Here is a 21,418-nt window from a genome sequence, read left to right as displayed (position 1 = left end):
TCTCAAGTGGGTTTTTTTCAGTTCTGGATAGCAGTTGAGGGGTTTTTTTTAAGTACTGATACACACAAATAATATCCCTAATACAGTTATATTAAGCTTGTCCAACTCAATAGAGAATCAGAAATGCAGGCAAATTCAAGACTATGTAAGTACATACAACCATAGCATTAACATATACACTATACACATTTTCTTCAATCAACCATTCAGTATATTTGGGACAGATACTCTTTTTTTAAATTCCAAATAGACAGTTTTAATCTGAAATAACAGTTCTAACTTTTTCTTCATGTTATAAAGTATAGATTTAGCCTGGCAGAGACAGAACTCACTCTCTGTTTGACACTTCACCCAGAGAAGTTGTGGCTGCCCCATCCCTGAAGTGCTCAAGGGCAGCTGGATGGGATTTTGAGCAACCTGGTCTAGTGGGAGGTCTCTCTGCCATGGCAGGGGGTTGGAACTAGGTGATTTTTAAGGTCCCTTCAAACCCAAACCATTCCATGATTTTACGATTTTAGACTCACAAAGAACATATTGCATTGTTATAACCACCTGAATATAATGTTTTCCTAATGAAAAACCCTGATATTCAAACAACTTAAAGTGTGCATAACTGGACAGTTTATACAATACTATTGAAAAAGAGATTCTTTCTGTTCACCAATCAACAGCTAGAGAATATTTTTTAAGGCATTCTACTGCTATGTAATTCCAAGGTAAAGCACTTTTAGTACAGCAACTGCTCTTTTATTAGATTTTATGGAAAAAAAAAAAAGTGCAACATGAGGTACTGTAATACTGTCATCTTGATTTTCCAAAACCATATTGGTTGGCTCACTTAGAGCTTTATAACATTTAGTATTCAGCAATGAGTGTGCAAAGAGTCAGTTTCAAAAGAATGAAGTTCTGCCAGGTAGACCTAGCCAGCTTTTCTGTCTAGCCTTGTGATGCTGAACTCCATGTACCCATTGCGCAATGAAAGTGGACATAAGGACCTCTATCTCTAATAAAGAAGACTTTGGAAACCCACCATGAAGAGGAACATCTCTCAGCAGCCTGGTGACTGCAAAAGACTTGTTTTCAAGTTATTATGGTTTTGGATTGAATGTAATTTGGTTGATTCTTAAGAAAAAGAAGTAAGGAGCAATGCTGAAATAGCAGTAGCGACAAGCAACATCATCAAGGTTCACCTAACTCAGGTTTATAGATTGAACAGTAATCTTTTCTTATCAGAAGTACAAAAAGCCTTAGTAATGAGGAGCATCTCTATATCTGTGAGCTGGCTTTAGGATGAAGATCTGTGATGTAAGCAAGGCAATTCAAATCCATCCTTTGATGTTTTAGTGGCTTAAAGTACCTAAATTAGTATTCTAATTGCCCAAATTTCCTTGGGAAACAGTGAAGCAAAACCTTACATCTTCTCATTGATTAAAGAAAGATGAAGAAGACTCATAACTTGGATTTCTGAGCCATGTAAAGTGAAATGAGATGAGATGAAACCAGATTTATGCGTAATACTAATGACACCTGAATTACAAAAGAACATTCTTTATTTTTTTTTCAAGGAAGGTTTTATTAAAATATAAAATGGGAAAAAATCATCCTCAAACAATTCTTGGAATGTAGGTTATGTTCAGAGGCCTTTCTTTCAAGCAGCACATATACCATGGTTGGTCTCATCCTGCATCACTTTGCCATATTAATAAAAAACTCACGAGAGATGGACAGATAACCTAAAATAGTTATGTCAGTCCTTGCTTTTTTCTTTGTTTTTTTTTTTTTTCTCCTTCTTTCTCACAGAAGTTAGGTCATTGAAAATATTGAACTTCTCATAAAATCATCCCTATGAGAGTTTGGAGACATGCAATGAACTTAAGCAAAAAATGATCAGCACTCAGTATTCTGCTTTGAGAGGAAGAAAGAGGGAGAAGGAAAAACTCATTATATTTTTTTAGATGGTAATGAAAGACAAAAAGAAGTTTGGTTTTTTTTTCAAATTGACACAAAATAGAGGACACAGTGGACATATACCAGGTAATATATCATAATTGTGTGTGTGCTGTTTCTGTATATGCATAGGCAAACTGGCTCCCTGCATGTGTGTACACAGATCTAGAGAAAAAGGAAACCCTATAATATACATATTATAGATATCTATCAGTTTGAATACTGTCAGAAAAACGGAAGCTTTTTTTCAGGTTACCCCTGAGAAATCTCTCTTTAGAACATCTGCTTACAGCTGGATACAACTTGTACACACTACGACTCACATGGAGATTTTGGAGATTAAAGAGTTTAAAACTTTTAAATGGAAAATAAGTTTTACCTTTTCAAGTAAGACTATTAATTGTAGTACAAAATGAGAACCAAATAGACAAGGTATTGAAAAATGAATGTTTATTTCTTCATAAAAGGTATAATTTAGTGAAAGTTATGTTGCCTTAATATCATTATTAAGTTTGCTCAAATTCTGAAATGAAATACGAAATATTTTAACAGCAAAAATGCACTGTTTATGACTTTTTAAATTACTCCTATTGCTTGTGTGATTACTATATAAGTGGATTACAGTTAGCAGAATTTCATCAGAATGCATTTTGTCTGCACATGTTAAAGAAAACCAAGAATGCTAATGCATACAGTCAATATAAAAGGAATCAGTGCAAAAGACTTCCCAGTACTTCACCTGAAGTTAATTTACTTATGTAATGTTTAGTTTACCGTGGCATTCTCCCTGTAATATACTACACAAACCATGCAGGAGTAAAATCACAGCTAACCAGAGAGGTCCATAAAGCCCACTGAAGTCAGTGCCAGAATTTCCACTAACTCAGAATCCAGATTTCAAGCCTGTTATCTGAGTACCTGGAAATCAGATCTAGTTCATGAGATTTAACTACACTCATATAATTTTAACTCTGTAAGTCATTGTGACATTTTGCAGTATGTCTAGACTCAGATGTGTAGTCTTCCAGATTCTTCTGTTTGAAAGATAAATAGATTGCTGGCTCAAGAGTGAGCTGAGCAGTTGTGCTTCATTTCTAGAAATGGAGAAGCAGAGCAGAAACACAACTAATGGCTTTATCCTACCCTGTGAATAGAAAGGAAGCAATTAATAACAGTTCTGGAATGGGTCCAAAGCAAAATAATTCAGGAAATGGTGTGACTTAGGAAACAACAAAAGATTAAAAGTGATGTGGAAAGGACTCAATAACACTGTGTGTGTAGAAGAATTCCTTATGGTAAAGAATTATGAAGTCATAAAATGTAGGATATTTTTGTACTAAAAAACTGAAATTATCCAAAATTGAAAAAGACAATGAGACAGATTTTATTTTAGAAAAAAAACCCCAATAAAACAACCAAAAAAAAACAACAAACCAACCAAAACAAATGCAAACAACCAACCAAACATTATTCCACAGAAGTCAAGGAAATTTCTTTAGCTTCATGCTGATACTGAAAGTAGAATTTGATAATAGAGAAGACAGGAGGGAGACAATGTGATAAAACTATTATAAGAAATGCTTCAGCCTATTATGACAGATGGCCAGGCTTAGGAATTTGAACTGATGGACTTTGCTGAAAAGCTGAAAAATACGCAGAAGGATTTTATTAATGCGTTGTTGTGTTTGGTTTGGTTTTGTTTGGGGTTTTTTTTTATTTTTTTATTTTGTTTGTGTGTTTTTTGTTTGGTTTTGGTTTTTTGCCATGTACATGCTTGGATCAATCAAATTTTCTTTAGAAAGATGATACTTTTTGAAAAAGGAAAATATTAATTTTGTTGTAAGTGCATAGTTTCATGGAAGGAACAGCAGATAAAGTGAGATGGAAAAAATATAAGTATGTTAAAGTGTAGAAAAGAACAATTTTGCAGATGGGGGTAAAAGTTAGATTTATAACCCTGTATTAAGCTGAAAAGAGGTGTGGCAGATTAAACCAAGAACGTCAATCTAAAGTGCTTTCAAGTTAAAGCAGGAATGTTCCCATTTGAGGAAGTAACAGTGAAAGAAAGACATTATAGAAGCAGGAAGGGTTAGGTGATAAGAAAATGGGATGCAACACTAATGAAATCAATGAGAAAGACAAGGAGCTCTGGAAGAGAGGATGGGTATTTAGAAAGCTGAAACAAAATTAGAAAAGGAAGCAACATTACATACAGAGTGTATCTATGGCCTGTACAAGTCCAAGCAGTTGGAAGCTGGAGGGCTGAAGGCACTCTGCTGCCCCAAGAACTGCAGAGGGAAGGGACACCACCAGAAATGGCAGTCTTCTGGTATTCGGTTGTTTTATCATCTCTAGGAAGCATTTATGTTTAAGTTTTCACACTGTGATGATGTATAGAAGACTGGAAAAATAAGCAAGCAGAACTATCCCCGGGATAAACAGTCACTCTCATCTAAGTCAACAGGCCTGCTCAGGGGCCACATTTATTTAAGAGGACTGTATCAGCTAACATAAATCAATAACAGAAGCCCTTATCAAACTTGTAGGTCTGTAAAACCAGTAGGCAGGAAACCACCCTCCCCTCATAAAGCAGAGTGGCCCTTCGAGCAGGCTAGGGGATCAGAAACACCTCTCTCCCACAGCAAACTCCTCAGCAGCTCAAAGGAGGCCCCTGACATCTGGCAGAAGGTGCCAGAGCATCTGGGTTTGTCAGTCCCAAACTGAGAATGAGGTGTCACTCTCCCCACTTGCCTTTCTCTTCAAAGGGGAAGGCTGTGGAAAAAAAAAGGTATACACTGCACTTGTGGAGTGTTATACATTGGAGGAGTGGGGGGTGGTGGTGGCATGTGCATGGGGAGAAGCACCTTAGGTAACAGGGTAATCTCCCTTTAATAAAATGTCATCTGCTGCGACAACTGCTTCATGTTTGCAGGTAGAGAAAATTATATTACTGAGCACCAGGGAGATCAGCTTAATTTTCCTAGGCTTCTGCACTGGGGCTTGTACAAGTATTTTAATAATGATCCCTAGAAATTCAAACCAGGCCCTAGCTGCTGCAAAACTAGTCTTGATGAAGAACTTCTCATATATGGCAGATATCACCTGTATTTCCTGTAGCTTTTCTAGAAAGCTAGATTTTGCTGATAAATCAGTGTTGCTAGACAGGATATACACTCCTGGTTCAATCAATTGGTGATATGAACTATTATCATTGTAACTAAAGATTTCATGCCATGTGTGTTTAGATATGAAGCAATATTTTCTGTGAAAAAGGAAAATGCAAATAATTAATTCCAAAATGAAGGCAGAATGTTATAAAGCTCCACTGAAAATACTATTACAATGGCACAGGATTGCACCCATAGAAACTTGCCATAGGAAAATAACAAGGATGAAACTCAGGAAGATGATAATTTGCAGCAGTGTGTACTTGTGACACCATACACCATTCCTCTGTGTGCCTTGCCAGGAGCTCTAGTGCTTTGACAAGCCTGTGCCAACAATAATAATACTCGAGAGTGGGCATGTGATGACTTGATGGTCCCAGGAGCTACAAGGACCAGAATGGAAACTAATGAACAATGAAGACTTAAGAAGATTCGCCTGCTGCAACTCTTGAGACAGCATTAGATGATGTCGCATATGAGTTAAATATACTCTTAACTCAGAGACAAAGATCATAGCATAACAATTAAATTGCATTTTTAATTGAATAGTAATTGATGTTTTGTAATAAATATCAAAAGACACAAAATGTAAAAATCTAAGTTAAAGGTTAATTCACTACTTAAAGATTAACAGTAGCCTTAGTATAGAAGCCAACTTGCCCAGGTGTGCAGAACTAGCACTGACCTTGATCTTACCACTAGTCAAGTTATGAATAAATTTTAATACAATAACAGTACTTGAAATAAGAAAATAGTGACATATAATCGAGAATAATATTAAAGAGAACCTTAAGAAATACATGATAGCATGTGAAGTATGAAAGTGATATATTACACTGCTCCTTCCCATCCCAATGCACACAATGTATCACCTACATTCGATGGATGATTTAGAGAGAAGGTATGTGGAAATAACATTGCAAGATGGTCAAAAACACCTATGTTTTTGGAAAACTTTCAACACAAGAAGCTAAATGTAACAATTTCATTGTCAGAAGTTCTGCACAGATCTTCAAAGAGGCTGAAAGCAACACAGTAATAAAGATCAAGAAACAAAGATATGTTTCTTGAGAATCTGCAAGCATAGCTGCTAGTGTTAAGAGTGTCTGTACATAGACAGTAAATTAGCTGGTTTTGAACCAGACCTAAAAATCAAAGTGGCAAGCTGTACTCTGATCTTGACCCTTAAATAGCACAGGTAACACAATAACATGAAGTGAACAAAAAAAGAAGAGGGACTAAAGAAGAAAGCACTAACAAGAAATTGTACTTTTCCAGCAGTGGTAAATCAGGTACATTTTTACCTGTTCTAAACACTCTAAAATATTTACTTGAATGAAAGCTCTGGAGACTCCACCATACTTACATTCAGAAGACTTTATGGGATTGGGCAAACTTCAGTGCTATAACAAATACAACTAATGATCATTGAAAAAATTTTCTGTTAACTCTGTATGGGCTTTCATTATGACACTTGCAAGAGCAAAATGGAAGTCTGGAATATGGAATATCTCTGATGACTTACTAGCTGGTGCATGGGCAATATGCCTCAACCAAATGGGAACCATAAAAATACACATTGTATTAAGCACACTGGACAAGAATGGATCTTGTGAACGAACATCCCTTTCATCATCCATAACACATTACCCATTTGATTAGAGCTACTGTTCCTTTTAAAAATCAGATGTTTTGCCAAATACTCCTGCTCAATATCATCTGCTGTTACCTTCATTAATTCTGTGTCTGAAATTGCTTCCACTGACTGCCTTTTGGCACCTGGGAGTTTCCAGAAAAAGCACTCCCAGCTGGTCTCAAGGTTGGAAGGCACCCGCCTCCGCACTGATGGCATTCCAGTGAATTAATCCAATCACAATAAGACTGATATTCAGCTGCATGCTGCTCTAGAGACATTTCAGGAAGCAATTCTGGCTATTGAATGAATCAATATTTTTGGGTATGGAAAATGGTTTAGATAAAATAAAATCCATATGAGGAGTACTTCAGCTAAAAAATGTGTGCCTATAGGAAAGGAACATCCAGCCCTGTTTGCTTCCTGCTTGAGTAGCCTGACCTGCTCCCAACGTGACTCAGTAGGGACTACAGATGTCTAAATGCAAGAAGTAAAAACCAACCTAGAGTCTGGTCTTTTGGTGTTAAAATGTTCTACTCCGATAAAGTCTGTGGGCGATGTTGAAGAGTAGTGAATGAATTGTTCATCAGTTGAGGGCTTTTTATTATCTTCAAGCAATGGAGAGGATACATGCTAGCTAAAAATTGTAGCAGATGTGCTGAAAAAAATAAATATAGAGAATTATCTAGACATTAGTATTACTGCTTCACCTGCCTCTTGGGCTGAAAGATTAAAACATCCACCCATCTGTTCATACTAGCCAGAGCCTACATTTAAGAACTTCTTAGGGGGGAAAAAAAAAAAGAAAAGTTAAATGAATTCCTAGAACAACATTTCAGGTGAAGAGAAAATAGAACAGTTATTAGTGTTCAGAGAAGTACAGACTTATAGACCAAATCCAAGTCATGGGATCCACTGTAAGTTCTAATAAATACTGCCTAACAAACTTAATGCATTCAACTTACTCCTGAGATGTGCCAAGGAAGTACATCATGAAGTTATGGAGGGTGTCCTTCAATTCAGTGCAACCAGTAGTTGACAGAGACTACGACTTATTGTTTCTATAGGTAGCCAGCTGAACAGGAGGTAGAATGATCTCATACAGATTACCCCATCCAAAAGTAAAAGTTCAGCACTGAGCTTAACTTGATTCTTTCAGTATTCGTGGAAAATAAATAACTGCTATCCTGTTTTCATTGTTTTATTTCTTCTGACCATACATTTAGAAAAGGTCTATCACAATCTGAAGCAGACCTCAAAAAAAAAAAAAAAAGTACTTAGGGAATAACTGTGGCAATCATTAATTTCTTTTTCACTCTCCAGAAAATATTTTCAGATGCATGTTGGGCACAAATCATTTACACCTAACACACATGTCCTGCTTACTGCTGGAGGTTGACCAGAATATTGAAATGAAATGGCAGATCTACAGAAGTTGCTGAAAAATTTGTTTTCATTTCCAAACTGAATAAAAGACAAAATCTTTTGAGCATTTTCATAAATAAAACTGCACTGCAAAAGAGGGCTGTATATCATTGTCTGTCACACTCAGTTGCTTAGCATTTGGCTACTGGCCCGAATTAGACCAGAACTCAGCTTCAAATCCCAGCTCTGCTTCATTCATGGCATTTTTGTTCATCCCAAATCAAGCAGAGTCTCCTACACTCCTAACCTCTTCCTACCTAGCCTCCTTGTCTCTTGGCTATAACAGGTCATCCTCAAAACTTAGTGAAAAATGACAACTTTGTAAAACATTTCACCTTTAATAAGAGAGGCTATATTGCCATTATCCATTAAAAAAAATAAATAATCTTTTCAGACCTATTCACAACAGAGTGTTCCTGGCTGGCTGCCCAAAACTATTATTATTCTATAAGTCTTGTTTTTTTGTCAGACTTTGTCCAGCTAACATATGTTATAACTACAGCTGTTCTGTCTACATTTGGATTTCAAATATCTATTTTACTATTTTCCTCCCCTTTAAGTGATGAAAAGGAGGGTAAAACTTCCCCAATACAAAGATACCTTAATTGTGCAATATGGGGGTGTCTTGTTCTTGTGAGCAAATGAACCCTATACCCTACTGGAAATGGGGAGAATGACCATTGGTGAGATTTAAGATGAGAATTCTGCAGTTCTTCTGTAGAGTGTGGACCCTAATAGTGTACATTCCCAACAGTTCCAATTCTGTCCCATCTTTCATTTCTTTTATTGGAAATGTAACATCTAAAGAAATAAAAGGCACCATGCTCACTCATGGTTTACTGAAATCCTTTGAGAAATACTTTTGCACAGCCCTAAGTCATGAATTAGTGGTTGGTTTATTTCTTCATTCTCTGGTTTAAAATCTAAGCAAGAAATCCTGGATTTTCCAAACCGAAACAGGTGACATCTTCACTATGCAATGTAGTGATACATAAAGAAGCTGTTTACATGGAGCAGCACAGCAGAGGGATGCCTTGTCAGGTCCTGAGAACAATACCCCAGCACTGATTCTGCACTCTGCTTGGCCTAATTTGCTTTTTCTTTCAGCTCTGTAATTTTTCTGATATCTCAGCACCGCATGCTGCAGTCACGCTTCATCAGAAGTGTTTAGAGTAGTCCGACATCAGTCACCTGGAACTGTACCTTCTCTAATAATGGATAAAGAGGGGTTGTGATACAGAAATCAAGGGCTTGCTGAAGGGCTGATAATGAAACAAAAAGAATCATGTAACTTTCTTTGCCGACAGACGCTGCCAGCAAAATAAATACTGCTTGCCCAGCAGCAAGGACAACTTGAGTTACATTGCCACGCTACAACCTTCAGCAAAAATGCCAATCATAATTATGACTATAATATATTTGACATTAAAATGTCAAATGTGTTGTTGATCCTCCTCTAAGAAAAAACCAAGATCACACATACTTTATGGTTTTCTTAATCTGCAGTCAATACAGATTTTAACAAGATGCTTTAGATAGAAAAATATGTGTACGAAGCTTTTCAGTAATGTATGCAACTCGAAATGTTCATGCAGATATATTCAGACAACCTAAGTCTCAGAACTATTTGGCAACTTAGAGCTGTATTCTGTGGTTTCCAATCTATAAGTGGTTGTAAAAAATTCTTATGAGGTGTTTTAATCTACTTTTATAAAACAAAAAATGGCAAACAGTCTTGGTCTGAGTACAGTTACAAAACAAAAGTCCCCTCCTAAATGTCACTGAGGAAGCAGAAGAAAGTGTGAGTGCTTCCTTCCAGTGCCAGTGCCTCCAGGACATCAGCTAGTTGTTGCCTGAATAACCCTCAATGTGTTTTTGTCAATACCTATGCCTTACAGGTCACTTCAGCAGTTACTATTAATTTAATAAGCGTTTCTTTATGCCTGCATTTGATTTTAAGTACAGTACTTGCCCCTGGTCTTAGAATACACGCTGGGTAGAAAGCATTAACATTATCTACACCATTTAAGATTGTGTACACTTCAATTAAATCTCTCAACCATTTCTCCTTAGCTGCTGCCATCGTCCTAGTTCCTGCAGGCTGGAAGCTGAATGTTTTATCTAGACCTTGTTATCATTTTTGTCAGCTGCTCCATAAAACTGTTCACTGCAATCCTATCTATTCCTGAAAAAAGTCCTTATCAATCTACTTTTCTTATAATATTTTCCATAACTTACACCAATCCAGGTGAGATAAAAACAGAATTAAATTACTCTACATGCATATATAGTAATAAAGCCAATGTAGCCTTAATTTTTCACGTACAAAGAATATCTTTGTGATTGATCTTTGTAATGGAGCCAGGAAAGTGCTTAAGAATATACTTTCATTTTTAATATTTCAAGAGTTATTTGAGAGAAGGAACTCATATATGAAAACTTTGTACATGCATTAGACTTTGGTAGTGCTTATTAGTTTTGGAAGGCTAGTTTAAATATCATCTTTCCTAATTCAATCTCATGTAATTCATTATTTATTACTCACTTCTCATGTGCAGTGATTAAGCTGTAATTTTTAAAGTCACTTGCCTTTCCTCAATACTCTCATATGCGATCCAGTGGTTTCTGAAATGTCATTTTTTTTGTACATTTCTGACCAAATCGTTGCCATATTTGTGCTTTTTTTTTCCTTTTGGCTTTTTTTTTTCCAGTTTTATTGGGTTTCTCCTTGGTTTGTTTTCTGTCTGTTTTTGTTTGGTTTTTTTTTGTTGTTGTTGGGGCTTTTTTGTTATTGTTGTTTAACCACACTTGTATCTTCTGGCTTTGTGTACTTGGCTTTAACAGGTTACTGACATTGCCTTCTGTTATTTTGGGTAATTCTGTTATATTGGCTGAAGAGTCCTAGTCTTTTTCAGCTACTCTTGGACACATTCCTGACAAACGTGAATAAATCCACTATTTTTACTGCCTCTGTGGGACAAACTCATGATGGGACAAACAGCAGGGTGAATGAAAAGCGTCTTTGACAAAGGTGACCAGTGTGATTCCAGATCAGAAAATATAAACTGTTAGTATTTAGCTAAAGATTTCAGAAATCACATTAGTGATCTGGATGGCTTTTCCTGGCTATATTGTACTCTGTGCTAACAAACTTTTACTATGAATTTTGAAGTACCTCCCACAGTTAAAATAATGTCAGCTTTAAGAAGAATACGTATCAAGACATGTACTAATAACCTATATTAGTGTACTGTGCATCTGGGTGATAAAGTAAGATTAATTATATTCATTGCCTTTTTACAAGCAGGTTATTCAGAAATTCTCTGAAGTACAACAGTTAAGTTTGCTAATGATTGGCAATTTTTTTTTATTTCCCTCCCCCACTTTTAAACTTACCTACTGAAAAGATCTGTGCCTTCGAGAACTGAGACGCCTGGTGTATTTGATTATTTATACAGTAAGAAAAGACAATGTAAACCACAAGCAAGAGACCACCTATCTGACTGAACAGTAGAAAAAAAATGCTACTTTTCCTAATGTGTGCATAGTATCTTTGCAGCAAGTTCACAGTCATAGAAATTATTAAGCATTCTTTTTTTTTTTCTTAACATGGTTATCAGATTCATCCAGTTTGCTATCAATAAGTTACTGGAATTTCCAGCTTTTGTTTCTACCATAGCAATAATTTATACCCCAGCTACCTGGACTCCTGATTTTCAACTTGTAAAGAGATTCAGATCACTCTGAGCAGTAAAGTACCTCCCAGAGTACAGATAAGGAGTGATCAGAAGGTGGCCAGCTTGAATTCAGCCTCTTGACCTATGCCAAAACAAGGCTCTGAAGATAAAAAGCAGGGAGGAAATCCTGTCAGGAAATAAGCAACACTGCAAGAACTGGATAAGAGACTGTGAGATAGATGGAAAAACAGCATGAGAGAACAAAAGAGTTGCTGTTCAGTGCATGGAAAAAGGAAGACACACTATAGGAAAAAAAGAGATGAATAGACCAAAAAGAAACACAGAGAGACACTGTGTATGGATGCAGTGAACACAAGGAAACTTGGCCTTATTTATAGAATCATAGGATCATAGAATTATAGAATAGTTAGGGTTGGAAAGAACCTTAAGCTCATCAAGTTCCAACCCCCCTGCCATGGGCAGGGACACCTCACATTAAACCATCCCACACAAGGCTTCATCCAACCTGGCCTTGAACAATGCCAGGGATGGAGCACTCACAACCTCCCTGGGCAACCGATTCCAGTGCCTCACCACCCTAACAGGAAAGAACTTCTTCCTTATATCCAATCTAAACTTCCCCTGTTTAGGTTTTAACCCATCACCCCTTGTCCTGTCACTACAGTACCTAGTGAAGAGTCCATCCCCAGCAACCTTACAGGCTCCCTTCAGGTACTGGAAGGCTGCTCTGAGGTCTCCAAGCAGCCTTCTCTTCTCCAGGCTGAAAAGCCCCAACTTCCTCAGCCTGCCTTCATATGGGAGGTGCTCCAGTCCCCTGATCATCCTCGTGGCCCTCCTCTGGACTTGTTCCAGCAGTTCCATGTCCTTTTTATGTTGAGGACACCAGAGCTGCACACAGTACTCCAGGTGAGGTCTCACAAGAGCAGAGTAGAGGGGCAGGATCACCTCTTTCGACCTGGCGGTCACGCTCCTTTTGATTCAGCCCAGGATACGCTTGGCTTTCTGGGCTGCGAGCACACACTGAAGCAGGCTCATTTTAAATTTCTCATCAACCAACACCCCCAAGTCCTTCTCTGCAGGGCCACTCTGAATCTCTTCTTTGCCCAGCCTGTTACTGTGCCTGGGACTGCGCTGACCCAAGTGTAGGACCTTGCACTTGTCATGGTTAAACATCATAAGGCTGGCATCAGCCCACCTTACAAGAGCGTCAAGGTCCCTCTGGATGGCATCCCTTCCCTCCAGCATATCAACCGGACCACACAGCTTGGTGTCATCGGCAAACTTGCTGAGGACGCACTCAATCCCACTGTCCATGTCAGCGACAAAGATGTTGAACAAGACCGGTCCCAACACAGATCCCTTGTTACTGGTCTCCAGCTAAATATTGAGCCATTGACCACAGCTCTTTGCACGCAGCCATCCAGCCAGTTCTTTATGCACTGAGTGGTCCATCCATCAAAATGATGTCTCTAAAATTTAGAGACAAGGATCATGCGGGACAGTGTGAAATGCTTTGCACAAGTCCAGGTAGATGACATCAACTCTACCGCTGTCCATCTGTCCATCAGTTCCGTAGCCCCATCATAGAAGGCCACCAAATTGGTCAGGCAGGATTTCCCCTTAGTGAAGCCATGCTGGCTGTCACCAAGCACCTTGTTGTTTTTCATGTGCCTTAGCATGCCTTCTAGGAGAATGTGCTCCAAGATTTTGCCAGGCACAGAGGTGAGACTGACTGGTCTGTAGTTCCCTGGATCATCCATTTTCCCCTTCTTGAAAATGGGGGTTATATTTCCCTTTTTCCAGTTCATAGTTATTCATAGTCTGCTCAAACCCTGGCTTTGTGAGTACTTGGGATGATATATGTAAACAGGGGTATCTAACCACCTGCATGATTACATGTCCACATGGTCAATGAAGGAATTTCAGATGTCTACAGCTGCGAAAAAGCCCTGGTCAGTTGGATGGCAGAGAACAGTAAGCAAAGGATAGCAAATGCTTTCTAAGACAAGATTTGCTTAAGTCTACACGAGGAATTTTACCTCCCAGTATATTAACAGCAGCGTAAAGATTTAAGTTTGACTTGATTTATATCTGTACATCATAACTTGCATTGACTTCCTGGAATAAACCTTAAGGTGAAATGAATCACTCCCCAAAAGCATCTGCTTCACACTACTGTAGGCACTAATGGGAGACTATAGTGAGAGTATCAGATGCAGCCACCTACACCACACTTCGTTGAACAAACTCCAGAAAAATCATCAGATCTATATAGATATTAAAGTATGTGAAATACTGAGGGACCTAGAAAACACCTACACCTGGGTCAGACCAATGCCAAGCACACCTACAGGTTGGGCAGAGAAGAGATTCAGAGCAGCCCTGTGGAGGACTTGGGGGTGTTGGTTGATGAGAAAATGAACATGAGTATCCTGGGCTGCATCAAAAGGAGCGTGACCAGCAGGTCCAAGGAGGTGATCCTGCTCCTCTACTCTGCTGTTGTGAGACCTCACCTGGAGTATTGTGTGCAGCTCTGGTATCCTCAACATAAAAAGGACATGGAACTGTTGGAACAAGTCCAGAGGAGGGCCACGAGGATGATCAGGGGACTGGAGCACCTCCTGTATGAAGATAGGCTTAGAAAGTTGGGGCTGTTCAGCCTGGAGAAGAGAAGGCTGCTTGGAGACCTCAGAGCAGCCTTCCAGTACCTGAAGGGAGCCTGTAAGGTTGCTGGGGATGGACTCTTCACTAGGTACTGTAGTGACAGGACAAGGGGTGATGGGTTAAAACTTAAACAGGGGAAGTTTAGACTGGATATAAGGAAGAAGTTCTTTCCTGTTAGGGTGGTGAGGCACTAGAACAGGCTGCCCAAAGAAGTGGTAAATGCTCCATCCCTGGCAATGTTCAAGGTCATGTTGAACAGGGCCTCAAACAACCTGATCTATGGTAGGTGTGTCTGCAGGGGCATGGAACAAGATGATCTTAAGGCCCTTTCTTACCCTAACCATTGTATGATTCTTTGAGACTTCAGCCTCTTAACCCCTGAGGATTTTTAGGTATTTGATCTCTTTAAAAGTTTAAACTAAAAGGTAAATAAAACTGATGGTGCCTTAATTATTCAAAAATGATATTAAAATGACATATAACTGGACAAATAATAGAATAATAGAATAGTTTGGTTGGAAGAGACCTTCAAGGGCCACCTAGTCCAACCCCCTTGCAATGAGCAGGAACATCTTCAACTAGATCAGATTGCCCGGAACTATATCCAGCCTGGCCTTGAATATCTCCAGGGATGGCACATCCACCACCTCTCTATGCAACCTGTTCCAGTGTTTTACCATGCTCATTGTAAAATTTTTTTCTTCACATCCAGCCTGAATCTGCCCTCTTTTAGTTTAAACCCATTACCCCTCATCCTATCGCAACAAGCCCTGCTAAAAAGTCTCCTCCCATTTTTCTCATAGGGCCTTTTTAAGAACTGAAGGGCAACAATAAGGTCTCCCTGGAGCCTTCTTTCCTCCAGGCTGAATAGCCTCAACTGCCTCAGCCTTTCCTCATAAGAGAGGCGCTCCATCCCTCTGATCATTTTTGTGGCCCTCCTCTGGACCCTCTCCAACAGGTACATGTCTTTCCTGTACTGAGGACTCAAGAGTTGGACACAGTACTCCAGGTGGGGTCTCACCAGAGCAGTGTAGATACTGCAACTGAGACCATTTTCAGCTGGGGAGTTAGGCACAATTATCCCCCTATGACAGCCAGCTAAATATGGAAGAGAGGCAGATGGGTCGAAGGCTTTCTCACTGTTTTTTGTACAAAACTGTGCACCGTAGAGATGAAGTTTCCCTGGAGACAGCAGGAGGCACAACCGAAAAACAAAGCAGAGTAAAGTCTCAAAACATATGGTGTGGAAGTGTTTTGAATTAGTGGATCCAGAAGAAAAGAAAAGTATATGTAAGTATTATACTCTCCTCTATGTGGGCTATAACATTTTTTGATGGTTTCAGGATGTCATTCAAATTGTAGTTGTTTCAAGTCCTTTTGTGTTAATGTGATGTCTACTTTCAAATTATTAATCAAATGAAAATGGAATGGCCTCACTGCTGATGGAAAGTATTTTTTTCTGTATTCACACAGAGTACATGTTAATTCAGAAATTTTGATGCTATTACTTATTGATGTTATTGAGAACTCATCAGCTACATATAAAGACCAATGCATGTAATTTTCCTATGTTGACAGCCTCTATTACTCACTGCCAATAAACCCACTTATTTATTCAAGTTCTGAGCCTGCAGGACTCAATTCAGTGTGGTGGCTGGAAGGGAGCTGGTCAGGAGGTGACAGCAGAGGGGGACGACTCCAGAAAGAATACTATGGCTTCCGGGTATTTCTTGGTGCTTGCTTTGGTAGCGTACAGCACTGCTTCGCAACAGCTTTTGAAGAGTGAGAGGTCACTCCAATTTTGAGGGGGTGAGTTTTGGAATAGACACATGCCTCCACTCCATCATATGCCTTCTTACCTCTCCCCTCCCCTCCTGCAATACACATTTGCCTTCTTCTTGAGACCCACAATACAAAGGTACAAAACAGCCATTCGTTTATCCATAGCATAACCTCAACTTGCCTCCTCTTGAGCAGCTCTGAAGAGGAAAGAATCAGAAGCTGTTCATGAAGAAGCTGCATTAGAAATGTGAAGGTAGATCAAGCAGCCCAGAAACTGAAAAGGCTGGAGAAAATGGTGCCTACCCTGGCTGATCTGACCCTCACTTCCCTTCACAGTGATCCCTCTCCCCAGCTCCTGACCCACAGCTGCCAACCACCACTGGTCAGTGAAGGAGCAGACACCATAGGGCAGCTGGCCCCTGTGTCACAGCACAGAGGTAAGGCAGGCGGTCCCCCACAGCACCTCTGCTCCTTGCAGCTTTCATCCAAACCTAGCACTAGTGGCATGGGCAAAGTGCTGCTGTTGAGCACCACTGGGATTCATAACTGAAGCCTATTGTGAGATGTGAACTATGCCTGTTGTCAGTTCCTGGAAACAAAGTAGTTGTTCATAGTGTCAAATGTTGCCTTCATTCTTATAAAATTGAACTATAGAAAAAAATCCTAAAGATTTTATGCAGTGTAAAGTACACATATATATCATACAAGGTCTCCCCTGAGCCTTCTCTTCTCCAAGCTAAACAATCCCAACTCTCTCAGGCTCTCCTTATATGATAGATGCCCAAATGGCTCCATCCTTTCGGTGGCCCTTTGATAGACTTGCTCCAGTATTCCCATGTCTCTCTTGTTATGGAAAGCCTAAACCTAGACACACCACTACTCCAGATGTGCTCTAGCCAAGGCTGAGCAGAGAAGACTTGCACACTTCCCTGGACCTACTGGTAACACTCTCCTTTGTGCCATCCAGGTGCTGCTGGCAGCCTCTGCCACAAGAACACTGCTGGCTCATGTTGCTGTCCATCAGATGTCCTGGGGCCTTTTCTTTAAAGCTGCTTTCCAGCCAGACAGCACCCAGCCTGTACAGGTGAGTACCCGGGGTTGCTTCCTTCCCAAGGACAGGACTTGGCATTTCCTTTTGTTCTGCTTCAGAAAATACTTGGTGACCAAGATCTCCAGCCTCTTGACATGCCACGGGGAGCACAACCAACTGATGTACCAACCGATCCTCCTCCTTATGTCATACTGGAAAACCTCTGAGGGTGTGCCCTGCCCCATAATCCAAGTTGTAGAATTACAGAATCACAGAACAGTTAGGGTTGGAAAGGACCTTAAGATCATCTAGTTCCAACCCCCCCTGCCATGGGCAGGGACACCTCACACTAAAAGTCATTACTGAAGATGTTAAGCAGTATTGGCCCCAGCATCAGTCCTTGTAGTCTAAATACTAAATAATGTATTTTGAAATGCCTACATGCATACTCGAACTCTAATCTTTCATCTTCTCAAAATATTCTTGATAAAAATAAATTAAAACAGAAAAATAAAACCAGTGAAAATAAGCAGTCATAAAGATGACTTTTAAAAATCACTAAGGTGCAGTTGCGAGCTAACGCTCTAAAGCAGAATAATATGTATGGTGTATCCCCTTTTTTTCCTCTTTGTCAACAAATTTAATAGAGCAAACACATTATTCTGAATGGATGATGCCCCTTAGCCCTATTATTCATACACAGTTATAGAGAAAATATCTTCACTGAATCTGAACTAACAGTGTTCAACCTCAATCCTTTGTACTGCTTGTGTATATGCAGTTACTGCGCAGTATTTCAGGCTCAGGTAGTCAGCTTACTGTCTCATTATTTAGATTTAAAAATCAGTGTTGTTTAAGTCACTTAATTCCAATACATGATTTCACAAATTCAAATTTACAAATCCCACAAATGCATTTACTCATTGCTTCTGCACTCAGAAACTGCCATCCATCTAAGAACTGCAGATAAGAGAGCAGCTTTAGATTTCACCTAAGATAATCAGCCATAAATTTATTATCATTTCACTCCTCTTCATGAAGCTTAAGAGCTGACAGACTAAGGACATGAATGGAAAAAATCCACAAAATGCTTAAATGTATTCATTCAGATTTGTTCGATCAGGTTGTTCACAAAGGAAGGCAAACACCTATGCTGGGGTCCATTACATCTGAACTACATGCTCTGATTAAAAAAGAGCTTAAGAACAGATCAGGGCAATGGCCATATAAAGTCAGAACAAAGATATGCACTGCTATTTCCTTTACCTCTGCACCTGCTCTTTCTAGATATCTGCTCTCAGCTACTGTTAGAGACAATCCCAAAGGAAACTCCCAACCTCCACAAATTTGTGGCTCACGGATTTCTTTGGATCTTTCTGATGTCTTTGTGTTTAATACGCCTCATGCCTGTATTTTTTTTTTCTCCTTCCATAATTTTCTCTAGTTCATCTACTTTCTGTTGCAACTTTGGCAACAAAAAAAAAAAAAAATATTTTGCATAATAATCCACAGCAAAGAAATGCACAGCTTAACCATGCTTCACTTGAAGAACCATCTTCATTTTTAACCTGTTTCTTTCACGTTTTGTTTTATGCCCCGTAGTTCGTGCTTAGAAAATACTGGCTTGGTAAAAATTCACAAGATCTTATGACCGGCACCATTTTAACTACATGAGCAATACAGTGTGTTTATTATCATAGTAAACAATATTTGTATTTAATAAGAAAGTTGGGATTTCACGATCTGAGTACAGTTGCTTAGCAGTCCAAGAATCAGTAAACACAATTTTGGCAGAGACAGTGAAAATATTCTACTAACAAAAAAAAAATAGATGTTCTGACCTGTTACAATCCTAGATTAATCAATAATTTTGTGTATCCCATTGGAATGTTTAGAGATGTTATCATTATTTACATGCCTTAGAACTTTTATATACCAACAGGACATCTTAAATACTGTAGGACAGCCGGCCTATGCACTGACCTTTTATATGCATACAAACTGGTATCTTTAAAGGCTTGTTTTATTACCAAGTTTTCCTATACTCACTGCAGCTTCCCACACAGAAAACAAGCAGAGGGTGGAAGCTGCTGGCACAGTGTTGCAACTCTGTCAGTTCTTAGTTGGAAGCTAAACCTCTAATCCTCAGACTGCTTTCAATTATATCAAGATAGGAAACAGCATGGAACTGCTCCCAGGATAAGAACTGTATAAGTGATTCCCTAAAAGCCCATCCCCACCCCTCGAACAATAGAGTATGGCCACACTGACAATCCAACCCCATTCTTTCTTGAAAATGCAAGGACAGATGTAAATTTAAAAAAAATATTAAAAGAGACAATACCCACCCCCCAAAAATATAAAGAAACCAAAAGGTAAACAAACCAACAAACAACCTAACAAACAAAATAAATTTTAATATGTTCATGTAATAAAACTTATCAACTGATTTACCAGCAAAAATAACTACATGGGCATTCTAAAATTCCTCAGGTTTTATCTTAGTAATTGGATTTCACCCAAGCCAAATAAAGACAGACAAAAGAGATGACGACATGAATCCTGTATTTCAGGGTTTGCGGCTGTTACATACATTGCCAGGAAGGCAGCAATGCTTACAGCCACTGCAGTTCAGTGTTCCTGGGTGTTACAAGCTCTGTCAGGCAGCCTGAGATGCTTCAAGCTGACATTAATCACCAACTTTGGGGTTCACAGCTATCACAAGCAGTTCCAGCAACTTGGCGGTGCTAGCAATAATTCATTTCACTTAGCAACAAATGCTGGCATATGGGTGTTGCTTATAATTTCTGAGGAGCTTTTTGATAATGCTATTAGCTACCACAGTCAGCTGGTGCTATGGTAATGGGAGATTTAGGACATTTTAAGAACATTTGTAACAGCGGCGCCTAACAGCAAAGAGCACCTTTGGCTATAGTAACTGTGCGTACAAACATTGCTATATGTTGGCAACTTTCCTAATAATAAACAAGTGCCTGATACTACCTACATCTGTGGAAGCATTAGTCAGTGCTTCAAATCGCTGGTGCTGTGTCAACAACATGCATAGAGTTTAACAAGCAGTTCTTACAATATCAGGAAATATCCTGCCAGAGCTCTGTGCTGCAGTGAAGTCCCCCAGCAGGGTATATTAGCTCAGGCTCAGCACTGTGTGAAGAAAGTCACAGAGATTTTGAGCAATGTGAAAATATTGAAAGCTACACCACTGAGAACACAGGATGCTGAGAACACAGAAAGAGGCTCTGCTTCTGAATATTTCAAAAGGTGTTTAACACAGCCAAGAATCTGAATAGAAAATTTTAATTCAGACATCACTGTCATTATTCATGAAGACGTATATTGATTTTTTTTTTTTAAATCTGAATTAAAAATAAAAAGGAAGATACTTGATACCTTGCTGTGGGTTTGCTCCATCATGTCTTAACAAAGAGAGGTGCAAAGAAATATTAGGGTGAAATAATTCTCAAAATCAACATATCATGAAAGCTTTATTGCAATTCAAACCCTGAATCTTGTAGTACAGAAGGGCATTTTAACACTATTCTACTACAGAGCAGGAAAAAAACCTGCCAAATCCTTCCTTAACTACAAGTTTCACCATACCTACAAATTTCCTAGGACAGTTTTTGAAATTTTTTAGTTTTATTATTGGCAGAAGACAAACTTCTCTCAAAGTTGAAGAATACTCGTGAAATTCTTTGTTTCAACTCTTCTTAAAAGTGCAATATCTTCAATTTCCTCCTTTCATGTTGAAAATGTTTACTTGGTTTGCATTTTATACACCGTACATTTAAATATGCAATACTAACATAAATGCTTTGAGATGCATTAAGGTATCTCATATGTCTAAAGATAATTTTGATTTTTTTAAATTTTGGACAAAAGTCAAAGTACACAATTCTACTGCATAACTGACTCTGTTTTCATGTTTCTTTCTTTTTCACAGCTGACATAAAGGGCAAATAATGCTAAAGCAGTCAGATCATCTTTTTTGAAAGAGAACAGACTTTGTACCTGAAGGAGAAATAAGGGAAACCACATATCTTGTTTTTAA

The 21,418-nt window shown here is 38.9% G+C and overlaps 1 protein-coding gene across 1 annotated transcript in view; it reads right to left on the bottom strand.

The window, feature by feature from the left end:
• GABBR2 (gamma-aminobutyric acid type B receptor subunit 2) overlaps positions 1-21,418 on the bottom strand; it is a 449,684-nt gene that overhangs the window by 276,378 nt on the left and 151,888 nt on the right. The gene's annotated exons all lie outside the window — the stretch shown is intronic.

Source organism: Lathamus discolor, chromosome 2 (assembly GCF_037157495.1).
Source record: "Lathamus discolor isolate bLatDis1 chromosome 2, bLatDis1.hap1, whole genome shotgun sequence".
In the NCBI taxonomy this organism is placed as follows: domain Eukaryota; kingdom Metazoa; phylum Chordata; class Aves; order Psittaciformes; family Psittacidae; genus Lathamus; species Lathamus discolor.
The sequence above is the reverse complement of the archived record's forward strand: the minus strand, read 5'-3'. Positions and strand labels throughout refer to the sequence as shown.